Raw genomic sequence first — 6720 nt, 5'->3', positions numbered from 1 at the left:
GCTGCCGGACGGGGTCCCGTTGCTTCATGTCTGACGGGTTGGAGCTACCGAGGGTCGGCAGCGACACTGTCCCGGTCCTTCTCTGCGATATTTGAGCCTGCTGGTCACGGCTGCATGGTTTTGAGAACTGCTTTAAGATTCCCTGAGAAAGGCAAAAGGGAATAAAGGTGGGCGCAGGGGAACACGCATAGTTTTTCCAGGAGAAGTGGTACAGGCTGCACAGAGAGCTGCAGGGCCAGCTCCCACAGGCAGCCGGGCCAGAGCCTGCCCTGGAGCGAGGCTCACATCACCGGGTCCCGCCGGGAGGATGCGCGGACACCAAGTCGGGCGCGCCCGCACTCTAATGCGGTTGTCTCAGAGCAGATAAGACTGTAACGAAGAGAATGACAGCGTGGTAGAGGGCAAACATCAGGGGCTGTTAGACACAGAGGGATGGCAAAGCAGCTGGCGGTAGCTCTGTCACAAAATTGATGCAACGCCTTTTTCCAAGGGAGGTTTCTGGTGTGGTCATTTGACCCAGCTCGTTTCACGGGTCCAATTTGAAAGTACAGAGGAGGTGAGGGGAAGGGAGAGGGAGTGGGATTGCATGGGAACCTTTGAACTCACTTAAACCCCATGGATAAACCCTAATGGAGAACTGCATCCTCAAACATACAATGTGATGAGGTCATCGCAAACACAAGGGTGTCCTTTGAGAAACTGAAGGCTCATCCACTGGGAACTGGGCTGAAATGTATAATTTCACAGAGTCCAAGTAATGAATCTTTGGGAAACAGAACATTTCTTCAGAGGGAATATCTGACATTTCAGTAGCTGGTTTTACTGCATAACAGGGGGGAAATGCTGATTTTTTTTTTTTTTTTTAATCCAAGTTCTAAAACAAATTCAATCCTCCCTTGGAGCTAGTCAAACATTTTACTGTGATAAAGTTCAAACATTTTCAGTGTGATTGTGCCAGAACATGTACAAGAGATGAAATATTATACATACTCCATCTGGGCTTTGTGGCATTGAAATACGATAATGAAATACAAAAGCACACAGAGCAAAATGGGAAGGCACAGACGAAACAATCACGTTTTACATTATTGAGATGAAATAACTATGATATTGTCAAACAAGGAAAGTCAAAATATGTCATGCTGGCTTTTTTTAAAGAGAAATTTGCATTCAAAGAAATCTCTCAAAATTGCTTCAAAGAAGTAATGAGCGGTTTTCCGAGGATAGCTCAGGCTGCTGCATCAGGGTGAGAGTTTCAGAAGTAGGAAACGTTTATTTTCAATGTTCGTCATTCAAACAATTGTGTCATCTGATATCACAAAGAAACTATGGGCTTATTTCTGGCGTGTATAAATGTGCTTTTGAAAATATTACCCTCAGCCAAGATTTGAATTCATAAACAAGAGCCAGAGGCCTTCTGCAGCAACTGCATTGTTTGAGACTGCCTAGATCACCCACCCACCCACCCACCTTTTATTAATTCAGAAGCCTGGTCAAGCCTTTGTCCTCCCTGCTGGGTGTTTCAATGGCACAGGATGTGCATTCAGCTCTGCCCCTCTTCCCTCTCTCTTTGATGCTCTTTGGTCAGAGCAGATCGTCACAGCATTAACGCTGCTCCGTGTGACCACATTTGATAAGTAACCTCAGACCTCCAGGCACATTTTTTTCCCCAGCTTCCCCAGCAACAAGCAGATGGATGGGTGCAGGCAGATCTCTCCCGACCCCTTGCAGGCAGACATGGGGTGCAGCACAGCTCACAAGGGAGTCAGCAGCTCTCTGTAGCAGGAGGCACTTGTGAGAGGATGTACAAAAGACAGCAGCTGGTCTGCGGGGGCTTTCACCTGCACCACGCTGCTGTATTACATGGGCCCAAACAGGCTTTGCTTTCCTTCACAGCAGCTTTAGTAAGTGTGCATTCAAACCCTCGCTGAAGCATCTCTAGCAGGCACCAGTGGCCTGAGGCTGACATTGACATGCAGCGTTGTTCCACAGCACCAAGGAAATCAAGTGGCTCAGAGTCACCAGCTCACTGTGCCCCAGGAGCTTTGGCTGAGGCACTTAATCAGGCAAGAGAGAGAGAAGGATAGAAAACCAACTCCAAGCTGGACCTGGGGGAAGAAGTGTTGTAAACCAGAATGGAGAGGGGAGCAGGGAGGGGGCTGTACCTGCCCCTGGATCCCACACAATCCAGCCACAGCCTGGTGTTTGAATGAAAGGGAAAAAAAAAAAAAATAAAGGAAAAATTTGTGAACTATCATTAAGGAATATTCTGCACTTGATAAGAGTCCATGGACAGAGATAGTGACTCACAGAGAGTGGGACACAGAGAGATGGGGGCTCAGAGGACCCAGGCAGCAGTGGGGAAGGGAGAGGCTGGTCCAGAGTCCCTCCCAAGCAGTGCTCATGAATATCTGCTGGAGGAGCATCTGTAAAGGAGAAGGGTCTAGCAGCCTCCCCCGCTGCGGGGGAGAAAGCCTTTTGTGTAGATCAAAGGCATGGCAGAGCCCTGTTTCTCATAGTCCTGGGCTGGAGAAACACCAGTCTGCTTTCTGCATCTCCAAATAGGACAGTTTGTTCAACACGATGCCTCTGAAATGTGCTAAGGCAGCTACATCAGTAGGATTTGTTATATGCAGTGCTGAACACATTAAAATACATTCTGAGAGGATGCAAGGCAGGCTGGAGCAGAGACTCGAATCTGTTAGGCTGTGTGTGGAGCAAGCCACCGCAGTGCTGACAGGGAGGATTTGGTTTTTCCTCAAGTAATGCTGAGTCTTCATTTTTCTCCCAGGTCAGCTGGAACCTTGGAGAGGGCAGATAAAGATGGTGGGTGGCACTACCTCCTGCTCTCCCCTGGGGGCCTGTCTGCCATCTCTTGGAGAGTCAAATCTGGGAATGCCCATGAAGGGTATGAGAGGGTGTGTCCTGTTTGTGAGCCTGGGGAAGAGAAGCAGCAGGCTGGCAGAGAACAGGCAGCTGCCTGCAACTTTTGGAGAGCCAAAATAATCAATACTCTGTAGATGTCTCTGTTTTTTTGTTGGCACCTCTCACAGCTTTGCCCTCTTGTCCCTTGGTGTCTGCCAGGTGTGACCCCAGCTCCGCAGGTCCCACAAGATAGCATGTCCCATTTGATCACTGCTCATGAGAGGAACTCATTCTGCCCCTGAGGCTGGGCTGGGGCATGAAGATAATGGCAGGACACTTTCTTTACCAGGAACAAGACACAAGCTGCTTTCAGAGCAGGGCAGCCTTTTTGTCTTAGAAAGGTAGCACAGAGATCTGGTGCAGGGTCTGTGTCCCCAGGCTGCTCTTTGAGGGTGCTGCATAGTCAGATGGACAGTCTTTCAAGGAAAAAAAAATCTGCTGTGAAATTTGTGTTTTCTGAACTGTGAAAAGTGGCAAGGCATAGAAAGAGGGAAAAGTAGGTTCTATATCTGCACAAACATTTTGCTCTTCTTTCAAGGAAATCTCAAAAACTTGTTTCTGGTCAAGGCATTTTGATTCGGGGCCTGCAAATGGTTGCATTTGAATCTCTGTCTTTTAAATCATTTTGTGTATACACAATTAAGCGGAAAAAATGTCATTGGAATACAAACTTTAAAAATAATCTCTGGAAATTTTATCTGAAGCAAAATAAGTCATACTCAATGTCTTTGACGAAATACTATTTTTAGGAGGAATAAAACCCATCAAAACCCCACAACAAACTAAAACACAAAAATAAAGTGAAAAAGCTACTCCCAGAGTGTCATCTGAAGGAGCCAGAGGGACTCTTGTGTGTACCCAGTGTTGCTGAAAGGGGCTCCAGCTCTTGCACTAGACTCCTGCAGAAGCTTTGGTATCTCAGCAGGTTGGGCACAGACTCTATCCCCTGTAAAAGAAGGTCACATTGGAACAGAACAGGATTTTCTCCCTCTTTTTCATGTCCCTCAGTGGCCTCCCACACCCCTTTGGCTTGCCACCCTTATTTTTCAGAATTCTACAATGCTTTTTTGCTCTTGCCCTATAACTGCTTTTGCCCCCAGCTGCTCACCTCAGCAACTGGGCTCCTCTGAGCATCCATGAGAATCCTCTTTTCAGTTCTTTTATTCTGCATTGGAGATTGTTTTGTTGTCCCTACAGTATGTTTAGTTAACTGCTGACTTCAATTTTTACCCTTTGGTTTGTCATTTTCTCACACTTGAAAATACTTCCTACAGTTTCCTCTGAAAGATGCTACAGAAAATGTGCTGAGTGGTAAATTTACAAGCTATAAGATCAGGAAGGGTGGTTAGACTATGTAGTTCAAGCTCTTCTACCCATCACATCTTCTTGAGGTTCATAGCCATAATATACTTTCCAGAAGAGCAGTAAGACTAGCTCTTACACTAAAGCTGCTTTGCAGTAGTTACCTTCCTGAGCGCTGTTTGACTCCGTGTCTCAACCCACAGGTCACTTTGCTTTCCCCCACACAACCTTCTGGAAGGCAGGTGGCTGGCAGGGGCAAAAGGACATGTTGTTCATGTCCTACAGGCAGCATCTTGAAACCAACAGCAAGCCTACAGGATGGGCACAAAAACCTGGTACAACAAGCAGTCAAGTGCCTTTCCCCTTCCAGAAACAAGTTGTGATGTTTGATCAGTCTTGTGGGAGTAACATACCTAATTTTGCGTTGGGGTTTGCTTGGCATCCATCTCCAGTGCCCAGGGGTTTCTGTACCCTGTACTGATGGCTTCAAGGACATGGCACATCTGCAAGCAAAGGGTGACATGCTCTCCTCAACAGTGCTGGGCTTGTGGTGGTGAAGCAAATATGTGGAGCAGTTGTGTTGGACAATGTGTAATGTGAAGCTGCTGCACCTCGAAGTTTCTCCTTGTGTCAACAAGCCTCTTCCTTAACCCCAGGAGCAGCAGCTTTATGGCTTCTGTCTTACATTCCATTTTCACAGGGAGCTGCTTTGGAAGCATACATATTTTACATCTCCTGATGTCAGTTTGTAGGGCTCCCTTGTTTCTGAGGGGCTGCAACAATAGAAGCTATAGAAGGAACATGCAGAAACAAAGACAGAGCTCCCTCCCAGCCTTGTCCTTTTTGATTTGAGCTGGAAAATTAGTGACTAAGTCTTTCTTCCAAGGTCAGCTGTGCTGTCAGTTGCAGCCATTGCTTTCTCTCACTGCAGAGTGGCCGTGCTGCCACGCCAATGAAACCAGGAGTTGGGTTGCCAACCGAACTCCTGGCTGCCAGCAGTCACGAGCCCAAGCTGCACCCCAGGCCAGCCCCAATGCTCCCACACCAGTGCCCTGCACACCCAGCAGCCTGTGCCCTTTATCCTGGATACTCTCTGTCCCTCCCTTTTCCACATTACAGTAAACTGATTTAGCTAATGATTACAAAATGCTGTGAGAAGGATGGGTAGGTGATCAACATCTGATGTTGGGGTAGACACTGCAGCAGTTTTCCACCAACAGATATGAGGCTGCATGAGCTTTTCTATTCATTCTTGCTTCTGGTTGTTTGTTGCTTTACTTTTTTTCTTTTCTCACCTTGTGGACTGAGATTTCCTTGGCTTAATCTCTGACAGAATATGAGATGCTTCTCTTTGCATTAAATGATTTCCACTGCCAAAGTTCCAGGTCAGAAGGGTGGGAGAAAAAAAGAAGATGCCTTCTCCCTTCTGAAAAAGACATTGCCTGTCTCTTTTCGCAAAGCAGGGAAGCAAGGTGCTGCTGAGGCCTGGTATGTATGCATACTGCAGACAGAATGTGTGTTCCCCGCTTCTCAACAACAGCAATTTACTTTTTAAGATGAAAGGTAAAGACTTCAGAGCTTGTTGGTACAAGGCTGAGAACAAAAGATTGCAAGAAGACTGAACCAAGTGCCACTGCCAAGGCAAGGCATCTTAAGAAGGCGTCTCTCATTTTCCCAGGGTCCTTCTCCCAAAAACGCAGGACACCAGCCCAGGTCCTGATAGCAAGCCCTCCAATGAGTGACCCCATTACAGCCTCCCTGTAATTCTCCATGGCCCCTTTCTGGAACAGCTCCCAGATCTAGTTTTCATCTTTAGAAAGACTAAGTGTATCCCCAGGATCCAGACCAAGTGCATGCCTCATCTTTGAATCCCAGGGTGCTGGTTACTAAGGAGGGAGCACTCTGCTTCCCGCTGGGGTTGACAAGGATGGAGGGAAACACCCATGTGCTCTAACTACAGCTCACCAGTCAAAGAAGCTGTGATGCCCAGGGTGTCCTTCAAAAGCAGGGAGGAGGCAGAGCCCCTTGACAGAGCCTCACAACAGGATTTCCCCCTGTGACCTTAAACGACTGCATGCAGTGTTTGTAGTTTGTAGTGCTGCCCGCTGCTCCCTGCATGCACCACGAGCTCTTTGTAATTAATTTATACGAGATGCACAGCCAACCGTACTTGCACAGCATACTACAGATTAAATTTAACATCAAAGAGCAGCTGTGAATGTTTCTTGGCATATATAGGCCACCTAGTTTAACATTTCAGCTGTTTCTGTAGTTAACTGTTTCAGCCCCTGGACAAAGCCAGGCAGCTGCCAACAGCTGGAAGGCTCCAGTAGAATGGGCAGAGCATCCACCAGAGACCTCTTTGCCTATGTGGCACTATCAGACCCACAGCCATGCAGGACAACACCCTGCATGACCACAAAGGTGAAAGCAGGATCCTCACTAGAGCTGGGGCTGGTGGTTTGCTGCAGGTGTGGCGTCCCTGGTCAACAG

The sequence above is a fragment of the Lonchura striata genome, chromosome 6 (assembly GCF_046129695.1).
Source record: "Lonchura striata isolate bLonStr1 chromosome 6, bLonStr1.mat, whole genome shotgun sequence".
Taxonomy (NCBI): Eukaryota; Metazoa; Chordata; class Aves; order Passeriformes; family Estrildidae; genus Lonchura; species Lonchura striata.
This window is presented reverse-complemented; position numbering follows the sequence as displayed.